The 12,742-nt window shown below is 47.5% G+C and overlaps 1 protein-coding gene across 1 annotated transcript in view; it reads right to left on the reverse strand.

Moving 5' to 3' along the window:
• IGSF21 (immunoglobin superfamily member 21) overlaps nt 1-12,742 on the reverse strand; it is a 255,270-nt gene that overhangs the window by 164,239 nt on the left and 78,289 nt on the right. The window lies entirely within an intron of this gene.

Below are 12,742 nucleotides of genomic sequence, written 5' to 3' on the forward strand. Positions count from 1 at the left end.
AAATAGTGTTGTCGTCTCCTGTTCTTAATTTCGTTTTCGGCTTAGTGCAAATTGCTTTTATCTATGTTCTTCCACGTTAGTGCCTGGCATGTTGTGATTTGATTTAGTGCGGGGGGGGGGGGGGGTTATTAAAAAAATTATTACCAGGGATTAGAATTAGCGGTATATTTCTGTTATTGGATTAATAAAGCGGCTATTTTTAATTTTTTTACTCATCTGTGGACTTTTTACTTGCTTCCGGCTCTTTCCTTTGTTCACTGTCCTATGAACTGCCGTGAGTTTGCATGGATTTGGCGGCATGCAAATAGAACATAAAAATTAGTGTTGGGCTTCACATACTATAGCAACCAGTTTGCCCAGTACCAGAAATGTGAGCGCCCGCACGCATGCGACACCAAACAACACTGCAATTTGCTCACGCGCACCATCCAGATGTGCGTGCAGCATAAAAAAACCAGCGATATATTATAGAATTTTATTGGCCAAGTGTGATTGGACACACAAGGAATTTGTCTTGGTGCATATGCTCTCAGTGTACATAAAAGAAAAGATACGTTCATCAAGGAACAACATTTACAACACAATTGATGATCAATATATCAATATAAATCATAAGGATTGCCAGCAACAAGTTATAGTCATACAGTCATAAGTGGAAAGAGATTGGTGATGGGAACTATGAAACGATTAATAGTAGTGCAGATTCAGTAAATAGTCTGAGAGTGTTGAGGGAATTATTTGTTTAGCAGAGTGATGGCCTTCGGGAAAAAACTGTTCTTGTGTCTAGTTGTTCTGGTGTGCAGTGCTCTATAGCGTCGTTTTGAGGGTAGGAGTTGAAACAGTTTATGTCCAGGATGCGAGGGATCTGCAAATATTTTCATATTTTCATATAGGATGGGCAGGCCCATCTGCAGGTCACCACTACCGGTTCACCCGAACCGGTCTGAACTGGCTGAATACCAACTCTGATATAAATAAATAAAATAATTACAAAACTATTGATATACACATAGTAACCAGCAACGTGGGATGCGGTGGCTCAGTGGCTAAGACGCTGAGCTTGTCGATCGAAAGGTCGGCAGTTCAGCAGTTCGAATCCCTAGCACCGCGTATAACGGGGTGAGCTCCCGTGACTCGTCCCAGCTTCTGCCAACCTAGCAGTTCGAAAGCACGTAAAAATGCAAGTAGAAAAAATAGGGACCACCTTTGGTGGGAAGGGAACAGCGTTCCGGGCACCTTTGGCGTTGAGTCATGCCGGCCACATGACCACGGAGACGTCTTTGGACAGCGCTGGCTCTTCGGAGATGAGCACCGCCCCCTAGAGTCGGGAACAATTAGCACGTATGTGCGAGGGGAACTTTTTACCTTTACCATTTTAACCAGCAACACTGATTATCAACTGAACAAGCGATCCTAATTTGGACATTATTATTATTATTTTGCATAAAGTCAAAATCAACAGCAAAAGATTAAATGTTTAGGTATGAGCAAGTGGAATATAGGCAGTCCTCGACTTACAACAGTTCATTTAGTGACCGTTTGAAGTTACAGCGGAACTGGGAAAAGTGACTTACAACCGTTTTTCACACTTACGACGATGGCAGCATCCCCACGATCACGTCATCAAAATTCAGATGCTTGGCAACTGACTCGCATTTATGACGGGCGCAGCGGGGTCACGGGACCCCCCTTTTGCGACCTACTGACGAGCAAAGTCAATGGGGAATCCGGATTCACTTAACAACCTTGTTCCTGACTTAACATCTGCAGTGATTCGCTTAGCAACGGTGGCAAGAAAAGTCACAAAATGGGACAAAACTCACTTAACAAATGTCTCACTTAGCAACAGAAACGTTGGGCTCAATGGCGGTCATAAATCGAGGACTACCTGTACTGGAATTTCTCCAAGCAAATAGTTATCATCAAGTGGCTGAGTCTGTAATAAAACACAGATAGTCCTCAATTTATGGCTCTTCCTTCCTTCCTTCCTTCCTTCCTTCCTTCCTTCCTTCCTTCCTTCCTTCCTTCCTTCCTCCTTCCCTTCTTCCATTCATCCATCACATCTCCCTCCCTCCCTTCCTTTCTTCCTTCCATTCTTCCATCCATCCATCACATTTTCCTTCCTTCCACCTATCCACCCATCATGTTCCTTCCTTCCTTCCTTCCTTCCTTCCTTCCTTCCTTCCTTCCTTCCTTCCTTCCTTCCTTCCTTCCTCCTTCCCTTCTTCCATTCATCCATCACATCTCCCTCCCTCCCTCCCTCCCTTCCTTCCTTCTTCCATTCATCCATCACATCTCCCTCCCTTCCTTCCTTTCTTCCTTCCATTCTTCCATCCATCCATCACATTTTCCTTCCTTCCACCTATCCACCCATCATGTCCCTTCCTTCCTTCCTTCCTTCCTTCCTTCCTTCCTTCCTTCCACCCATCCATCATATCCCTTCCCTCTTTTTCTCCTTCCCTTCCCTTCCTTCTTTCCTTCCTTCCTTCTCCCATTCATCCATCACATCTTCCTTCCTTCCTTCCACTTATCTATCCATCATATCCCTTCCCTCCTTCTCTCCTTCCTTCCCTCCCTCCCTCCCTTCCTTCCTTCCTTCTTTCCTTCCCTCCTTCCCTTCCTATAAAAGACCTATTTAGACAGACCTCATCCACACAATAAGAGATACAGAAAAAAAAGCCAATCCCCCCCACCTCCAATGATTGCTTTCACCCCAGTTCCTTATGTTCACAGCTTCCCCGTGGATTTCTCCCCGATCCTCACCTTGCTACAACCTGGCCTGTTGTCTGCCTCATCCTTCACACCTGTTTAAGCTCTGCAGAGCTCCCAGGTAAGGCAGTTCAGAAGGGACAGAACTGGGACAGAGGCAAAAGGATTTTAAAAATTTAAAAGTGGGGAAGAAAAATTGCAGAAGCCCCCCCCCCCTCTCCAAGTTGCCAGGGTGACTTCTGACAGCTGCCGAAAGAGACACCTTGAGGAAAGTGAATGATGGATTAGGGACGGCCTAATCGTCTTTTCTGCGGTTCCCCTTGGCCTACTCAGCAAGGGGGAGAAATATAGTAATTTTTTTTTGGCTCTTGGTGGAGGTGAGTAGTGTTGCGGTGGAAGGAGACAGGGCAGCCTGTACAAAGAATAATCTGTCCAAGGACATTTTCTGGTGGCTAACAGCTGTTGCGAGGAGGAGGGTGGGCTCGGAGCCCGGCGAGACCCGGAATGCATTGGGTTCGCACTGGGGTGAACTGGCTTGCAGACTACCCTGCCCCACAACTGCAGGTCAGATAGAGCTAGTTGTATCGCTTTGACCCTGGCTTCCTGCAAGATACAGGAAACCGTCAACTTACAACTGGAATTAAGCCCAGAAGATAGAGGCAGCCCTTGACTTATGACTGGAATTAAGCCCAGAAGATAGAGGCAGCCCTTGACTTATGATTGGAATTAAGCCCAGAAGATAGAGGCTGCCCTTGATTTACGACTGGCATTAAGCCCAGAAGATAGAGGCAGCCCTTGACTTACGACTGGAATTAAGCCCAGAAGATAGAGGCAGCCCTTGATTTACGACTGGAATTAAGCCCAGAAGATAGAGGCAGCCCTCACCTTATGACAGAAATTGAGTCCAGAAGATACAGGAAGTCTTCTACTTATGACCAGAACTGAGCCCAGATGATACAAATCATCTGGGCTCAGATGATTTGTATCATCTGTATACAAAGCATACAAAACATTTGCTAGACCAATTCTTGAGTACAGCTCGCCTGTCTGGAACCCACACCTCATTTCGGACATTAATACAATTGAGCGTGTCCAGAAATATTTTACAAGAAATATTTGTAAATATTTCCACTCCACTCCTCTGAATACAACAAAATACCTTATGCCCCCAGACTTGAAATCTTGGGTTTAGAAAATTTAGAACTCCGCCGCCTTCGGCATGACCTGAGTATAACTCATAAAATCATCTGCTACAATGTCCTTCCTGTCGAAGACTACTTCAGCTTCAATCGCAACAATACACGAGCACACAATAGATTTAAACTTAATGTGAACCGCTCCAATCTTGATTGTAGAAAATATGTAACAGAGTTGTTAATGCCTGGAATGCACTACCTGACTCTGTGGTCTCTTCCCAAAATCCCCAAAGCTTTAACCAAAGACTATCTACTGTTGACTTCACCTCATTCCTAAGAGGTCTGTAAGGGGGTGCATAAGAGCACAAACGTGCCTACCATTCCTGTCCTAATGTTCCCCTTGATTGTATCCAATTCATATGGTTATTTCATGCTTATACTTACATATACTGTTGTTTTTGACAAATAAAAAAAATACAGGAAACCCTCAACTTACAACCAGAATTAATTCCAGAAGACACAGGCAGCCCTTGACTTACGACTGGAATTAGGCCCCGAAGATACAGGAAACCCTCAACTTACAACTGGAATTGAGTGCAGAAGACAAAGGCAATCCTCAATTTACGAGCAGAATTGAGTCCTCAACTTATAACCAGAACTGAGCAGAGCAGGTAGACGTAGTCCTCAACTTACGACTGGAATTGAGTCCAGAAGATAAAGGCAGTCTTTGATTTATGACCAGAATTGAGCCCTCAACTTACGACCAAAGCGGAGCACAGCAGGCAGACGTAGTCCTCGACATACGACCGGAATTGAGTCCAGAAGATAAAGACAGTCCTCAACTTACAAAAAAAAATGTGCCCCGAATGATGGTCGTAAGTCATGGCTGTCATTAAGTGGCTGCTGTCACATGATTGTTCTTGATTTTGTGACCTTTTTGTGGTGGCCGTTAAGCAAACACCATTTTACTCAATGGGCCATTTTTTTTGCTGGAAATTTGAAACGTGACCACAGGATGGTTCAAATACGATTACATGACCCCAGTGAGGAGGGCGGCTGTCGTAACTCCAGAACTGGGGAGGAGATTAAGTGAGGACTTCCTGTAGCTTCCTTCTAACCCCGTGATGGCAAACCTATGGCACGTGTGCCAGAGGTGGCACGCAGCGCCCTCTCTTATGGCACGCGAGCTGTCACCCCAGTTCAGCTCTGCCGTGCAGGTGCGTGCGCCTCCCGCTGGCCAGCTGGTCTTTGGGTCTCAAATGCGTGGGAGTAAGATGCGTGCAGGTGGGCTGCACGCACACGTGCAAGGCATGCGTGTACGTGTGAGTGGGGGGTCTGGGGCATGTGCGGAGGGCCATCCACGCACATGCAGGGGGAGCATGCACGTGGGGCCAAACTCACATTGCATTTTGGGGGTTTGGGTGCACGCACGTACATTCGTCCGCTCGTGCACACACTTTGGGCACTCGTTCCGGAAAAGGTTAGCCATCGCTGTTCTAATCTCTACAACCCGGTCCTGCTGGATTACGTTTTTTCGCTCGTGCACACGCTTTGGGCACTTGGTCCAGAAAAGGTTAGCCATCACTGTTCTAATCTCTATAACCCGGTCCTGCTGGATTACATTTTTATGCACAAACACCCAGGAAGAAAAAAAGCACGTCTCTGAACCCAGGAGAAATTCACAACTCCGACCTGAATTAACGGAACATCTACTACACTTCACTGGTGAACTGGCACCCATGGATAAAAAAAACATCAGCGAAGAAGCAACCTTGGCCTTCAACATCTTCTGCGCGGTGTATTTGATGCTAATGCACTTTGGTGACAACACACACACACACACACACAAACACACACACGGAAGGAAAGAGTGTAGAGCCATACTGATTATATTCCCCCCACTCCTTTTTTTTTTAAAAGCCACAACGTAACATTTAAACCAGTGGTGGAATTCAATATTTTTTTTACTGTGGGCGTGGCTTGGTGGGCGTGGTGTGGATTGGTGGGTGTGCCAGGGGACGGATACTGCAAAATCTCCATTCCCACCCCAGTCCAGGGGAAGGATACTGCAAAATCCCCATTCCCACGCCACTCCAGGGGAAAGATACTGCAAAATCTCCATTCCCACCCCATTCCAGGGGAAGAATACTGCAAAATCCCCATTTCCTCCCCACTCCAGGGGAAGGATACTGCAAAATCCCCATTTCCTTCCCATTCCAGGGGAAGGATACTGCAAAATCCCCATTTCCTCCCCACTCCAGGGTAAGGATACTGCAAAATCCCCATTCCCTCTCTACTCCAGGGGGAAGGATATTGCAAAATCCCCATTCCCTCCCCACTCCAAGAGAAGGATACTGCAAAATCTTCATTCCCACCCCCTCCCCACTTCAGGGGAAGGATACTGCAAAATCTCCATTTCCACCCCTCCCCAGGGGAAGGATACTACAAAATCTCTATTCCCACCCCTCCCCAAGGGGAAAATATTACAAAATCTCCATTCCCACCCCACTCCAGGGGAAGGATACTGCAAAATCTCCATTCCCACCCCACTCTGGGGGAAGGATACTGCAAAATCCCCATTCCCTCCCCACTCCAAGGGAAGGATCCTGCAAAATCTCCATTCCCACCCCACTCTGGGGCCAGCCAGAGGTGGCATTTGCCGGTTCTCCGAACTACTCAAATTTTCCGCTACCAGTTCTCCAGAACCTGTCAGAACCTGCTGAATAGCATCCCTGGTTTAAACGGAAATTTTTGGTGAAATTCAGCAGCTCAAATATCTTTCAAGAAATAAAAACTAAAAAAAAATAAAAGGAAGAGAAATGGGTGGGTTTATATTAACACAGGCACCTCTCTTCCCTGCTGCAACATCAGCAGTTAGTAAGGCCACATTTGGACTAACGCATCAAGTTTTGGTCACCACATTACAAAAAAAAAGATGTTGAGATTTCGGGAAAAAGTGCAAAGAAGAGCAACTAAGTTGATCACAGGCCTGGAGACTAAAACATAGGAAGAACAGTTGCAGGAATTGGGTTTGGCTAGTCTAGAGAAAGGAAGGACTGGCGGGGGGGACGTGGCAGTGCCAGTCCAGTATTTGAGGAGCTGCTGCAAAGAGGAGGGGGGGGTGTCAACTTATTTTCCAAAGCCCCTGAAGGCAGGACAAGAAACAATGGATGGAAACTAATCAAGGAGAGAAGCAAGCTGGAATTAAGGAGAAACTTCCTAACAGTGAGAACAATTAACCAGTGGAACAGAAGTTGCCACCAGAAGTTGTGGACGTTTCATCGCTGGGGGTTTTTAAGAAGAGACTGGGCAGCCACTTGTCTGAAATGGTAGAGGGTCTCCTGCTTGAGCAGGGGGCTGGACTAGAAGACCTCCAAGGTCCCTTCCAGCTCTATTCTAGTCTAACTTCAAAGCTGAACAGGGACAGTGGGAAGGCTGAATCATAAAACTCAGTCATCGGGCACTAAACTGAAAATTGCAGGAGAGAACAGAGAATGGGGGCTCCAGTTGATTGAACAATAAAAAAAATCAAATAAAAATGATAGGTAATACAAAATCAGGGAGGAATATTTTTTCTGAAGAATTACTTGATTTGAGACAAAGCTGATCCTAAGCAGAGAACGCCTAGTTAGGAGGCGGACACCGAACTTTCTTTGGAGATGGAGAGAAAAGTCAACGATCTCCTTGAATTTTCATTAGAGGTTGAATTGCTCTGGATTTCCAATCCTGTCCGTTTCCAAAATAGGTTCTGGAGAAGAAATAGCATCTGGTCGCCTAGTAAGATATGGACCTCCAACTCCCATGGAGATGGGACAAGTCAACTATTTCCTTGACCTTTCAGTAGGTCTTCCATCGGTCTGACCTAACCTCTCAAATTTGCAAAACAGGTCCTGGAGGAAGGAAAAGCACCTGCTTTTTTTTTTTTAATTTGCATTTATATCCCGCCCTTCTCCGAAGACTCAGGGCGGCTTACACTGTGTCAAGCAATAGTCTTCATCCATTTGTATATTATATACAAAGTCAACTTATTGCCCCCCCAACAATCTGGGTCCTCATTTTACCTACCTTATAAAGGATGGAAGGCTGAGTCAACCTTTTATTATTATTATTATTTATTAGATTTCTATACCGCCCTTCTCCCGAAGGACTCAGGGCGGTGTACAGCCAGAATAAAAACAAACAATACAATATACAATTAAAAACAAAATTAAAAAACTTATTATACAATTGGCCGAAAACGCGAGTAAATAAATACGTTTTCAATTCGCGGCGAAAGGTCCAAAGGTCAGAAATTTGGCGTAAACCAGGGGGAAGTTCATTCCAGAGGGTAGGAGCCCCCACAGAGAAGGATCTTCCCCTGGGGGCCGCCAGCCGACATTGTTTGGTGGACGGCACCCTGAGAAGTCCCTCTCTGTGTGAGCGTACGGGTCGGTGGGAGGCATGAGGTAACTGCAGGCGGTCCCGTAAGTACCCAGGCCCTAAGCCATGGAGCGCTTTAAAGGTCGTAACCAAAACCTTAAAGTGCACCCGAAAGACCACAGGCAGCCAGTGCAGTCTGCGCAGGAGTGGTGTTATATGGGAGCTACGTGGAGCTCCCTCTATCACCCGCGCAGCTATATTCTGGACTAACTGAAGCCTCTGAGTGCACTTCAAGGGGAGCCCCATGTAGAGAGCATTGCAATAATCCAAACGAGAAGTGACAAGAGCGTGAGTGACCGTGCATAAGGCATCCCGATCAAGGAAGGGGCGCAACTGGCGAACCAAGTGAATCTGGTGAAAAGCCCTCCTGGAGACGGCCGTCAAATGATCTTCAAATGACAGCCGTTCATCCAGGAGAACTCCCAAGTTGCGCACCCTTTCCTTTGGGGCCAATAACTCGCCTCCAACAGTCAGCTGCAGCTGCAGCTGACTGAATCGGAGTGCCGGCATCCACAGCCACTCCGTCTTGGAGGGATTGAGCTTGAGCCTGTTCCTCCCCATCCAGACCCGTACGGCTTCCAAACACTGGGACAGCACTTCAACAGCTTCGTTGGGGTGGCCCGGGGTGGAGAAGTACAGCTGAGTGTCGTCAGCGTACAGCTGGTATCTCACCCCAAAGCCACTGATGATCTCACCCAGCGGCTTCATATAGATGTTGAACAGGAGGGGCGAGAGAATTGACCCCTGCGGCACCCCACAAGTGAGGCGCTTCGCGGCCGACCTCTGCCCCCCTGTCAACACCGTCTGCGACCGGTCAGAGAGATAGGAGGAGAACCACCGATAAACGGTGCCTCCCACTCCCAATCCCCCCAACCGGTGCAGCAAGATACCATAGTCGATGGTATCAAAAGCCGCTGAGAGATCTAACAGGACCAGGGCAGAGGAATAACCCCTGTCTCTGGCCCTCCAGAGATCATCCACCAACGCGACCAAAGCTGTCTCTGTGCTGTATCTGGATCGGAAGCCGGACTGGAACGGGTCTAGATAGACAGCTTCATCCAGGTATTGGGGTAGCTGCCGCGCCACAGCGCTCTCTACAACCTTCGCAACAAAGCGAAGGTTGGAGACCGGACGATAATTACCCAAAATAGCTGGGTCCAGGGAAGGCTTCTTGAGGAGGGGTCTCACCACCGCCTCTTTCAAGACGGCAGGGAAAACCCCTTCCAACAAAGAAGCGTTGATAATCCCCTGGAGCCAGCCTCGTGTCACCTCCTGTGTGGCCAGCACCAACCAGGTCCAGTAAACATGTAGTGATGTGGAGCCTCCCCAACAACCTGTCCACGTCCTCGGGAGTCACAAGATCAAACTCATCCCAAACAATCTTGACAAGACGTGACTCTGCCCTCTCACCTGGATCATCCCAATTTCAGTCCAGACCATCCCGGAGCTGAGCGATTTTATCATATAGATAACCACTAAACTCCTTGGCACGTCCCTGCAAAGGGTCATCCCGCACCTCCTGATGAAGGAGAGAGCGGGTCACCCGAAACAGGGCGGCCGGGCGGTTATCTGCTGACGCAATGAGGGTGGAGGTGTAAGAATGCTTCGCCTCCCTCATTGCCACTAGGTAGGTCTTAGAATAACTAGTGTCCGATCAGTTTCGGAACAACTGGACCTCCAGGTACTCTCTAGGCGTCTTCTCCGGCGTTTCATCTCCCTCAGCCCCTCGGAGAACCAAGGGGCCGGGTGAGATCTGCGCCGGGTCAGAGGCCGCAAAGGCACGACATGGTCCAAAGCTCCAGCCGCGGCCTGTTCCCAGACCACAACCTTGGGCCTGGTGGGACTTGAAGTTGCAGTAATTGCAAGCAGCTGTATTAATAACAGACTGCTTAGTCTGTTGAGCCACCAGAGGCCCTGCCCTGATTGGTGGACAATGCTTCCTCACGTGTGGAGCGGACTCCAAACTCCCTTAGAGATGGAAAAAGTCAACCATCTCCTTGACCTTTCACCAGATGTTACATGGGTCCTATCTGTCCATTTCCAAAGTAGGTCCTAAGAGCAGGGGTCTCCAACCGTGGCAACTTCTGGACTTCAGCTCCCAGAATTCCCCAGCCAGCAGGTCAAGTCAAAATTTGGAGAGCCCTGTCTTACAGGGAGAAAGAGGATCTGGTTCAGGAGTCGGCAACCTGCAGCTCTGGAGCCGCATGTGGCTCTTTCATCTCTCTGCTGCCACTCCCTGCCACTGGTCGGCTCCACAATTGATAGGGCTTTTGTTCTTTCTGCGCCAACTCAGTAAGCTCAAACTGCCCAAGGAGCTGCTGATTCAGTTCTACAGAGGAATTATTGAGTCTGTCATTTGCACCTCTAGAACTGTCTGGTTCGGTTCTGCAACCCAACAAGAAAAACACAGACTTCAGAGGATAATTAGAACTGCAGAAAAAATAATTGCTACCAACCTGCCTTCCATTGAGGACCTGTATACTGCACGAATCAAGAAGAGGGCCATGAAAATATTTACAGACCCCTCGCATCCTGGACATAAACTGTTTCAACTCCTACCCTCAAAACGACGCTATAGAGCACTGCACACCAGAACAACTAGACACAAGAACAGTTTTTTCCCGAAGGCCATCACTCTGCTAAACAAATAATTCCCTCAACACTGTCAAACTATTTACTGAATCTGCACTACTATTAATCTTCTCATAGTTCCCATCACCAATCTCTTTCCATTTATGACTGTATGACTATAACTTGTTGCTGGCAATCCTTATGATTTATATTGATATATTGACCATCAATTGTGTTGTAAATGTTGTACCTTGATGAACGTATCTTTTCTTTTATGTACACTGAGAGCGTATGCACCAAGACAAATTCCTTGTGTGTCCAATCACACTTGGCCAATAAAAATTCTATTCTATTCTATTCTATTCTATTCTATTCTATTCTATTCTATTCTATTCTATTCTATTCTATTCTATTCTATTCTATTCTATTAGGACAGGTAGAGGAAAAAGGATGTCACGCTAGGGGGAGACTCTATCGTGGGGGAACTGGACTTCCGGGCAACAGAGGAAAAAGGCACCATGCTAGGAGGAGACTACATGGGGGAACCAGACTTACGGTCAGCTCTAGAATTGAACGGGGGGGGGGGCTTCCAGTTAGGACCTTTGTGGCTCTTTGAGTATTCAAGGTTGCTGACCCCTGATCTGGTTAGATTCCAACTCTGTTACTGTATCTAAGGACCTTGGAGGTCATCTAGTCCAACCCCCTGCTCACGCAGGAGACCTATACTAAGGATTCGAACCGCCGACCTTTCTGATCAACAAACTCAGCGTCTTAGCCCCTGAGCCATCTCCAGGGCCATGCAAAGGCAGAAATTTGCCGGAAAACAGAAAAACACAGCCCAACTACTTCCATTACGACCCTCAGCCTGGACTAGGCCCCCTCTCTCGGACCCAAATCTATCTCATCGCCCCTTTGAAAACGAAATTGCACCTCTTGTCTCCTTTATCCCTGATTCCTCACTGATCTCTCTTCACATACAATTTTATCTCCACACCGAAGGAAATAAAAACCGGAGCATATCGGCAAAGAGATGTAAATAACATCTTAATGGAGCTGTCATGCAGAGAGGGGGATCAGGGAAACACAATCGCACACTGCAGAGAAGCGGGGAGCAGAGTTAGGAAAGAAAGTACTGCAAAGAGAGAGAGAGAGAGAGAGAGAGAGAGAGAGAGAGAGAGAGAGAGGCGTAGCTGACAAACACTCCCCCCCGAAGGTCCTTCTTCTCCAAGAAGCCCACCTCCGTTCACCAAAGAGGGAAAATCAAGGGCGCCATTATTAAAATAACCATCTTCCTAGAATGCAACTGATGAGTTGTTGAAAGGGGCAGGGATCTCGCCCGCGTTCTTCAGATGCAATCATCTGGATTTTTTTTCTTTTTTTGTGTAAAAATGGCTTTCTCCATGTCTGCCTAAACAAAGCACCTTAATATTGAGGGGATCAGTATCGGCAAAGGTCTTATTTGTAACACACGCAAGACACAATTTCTTAGTGTCTTCCTACGAAGCTGGTGCAGGGAGAAGAGTGTGTCGTGTCCCATTCCCCCTCCGACGACCGGGTCAAGGAAGTCCGTATCAAACGTGGCAATGAAGCCTCTGCAGCTTTGCCAAATTCCTTCGAGGTTTATCAGGGCAGGCAGGAGTCCAAGTTGTGACTTCAGCGATAGAGTCCGATATCAGCAAACTAGATGAGACTTTGCTTGACTCAAGGTTGGAATGCCAAAAGCAGGTCCTTTATATAGGCCATGGGGTGTGGCTCCATGACTCAGCATTTATCCAGGCCTGCCCCTCCCTTCCTTCTGCTGGCGTCGCCTCTCAGATCTCCAGAAGCGAGGATCCTCCCACTGTGAATTGTCTTCAGCTGGATCTGCTGTCAGTAATTCCAGCACGTGGCTGGCTTCCTGCTCACAC

The sequence above is a fragment of the Ahaetulla prasina genome, chromosome 18, assembly GCF_028640845.1.
Source record: "Ahaetulla prasina isolate Xishuangbanna chromosome 18, ASM2864084v1, whole genome shotgun sequence".
Taxonomy (NCBI): domain Eukaryota; kingdom Metazoa; phylum Chordata; class Lepidosauria; order Squamata; family Colubridae; genus Ahaetulla; species Ahaetulla prasina.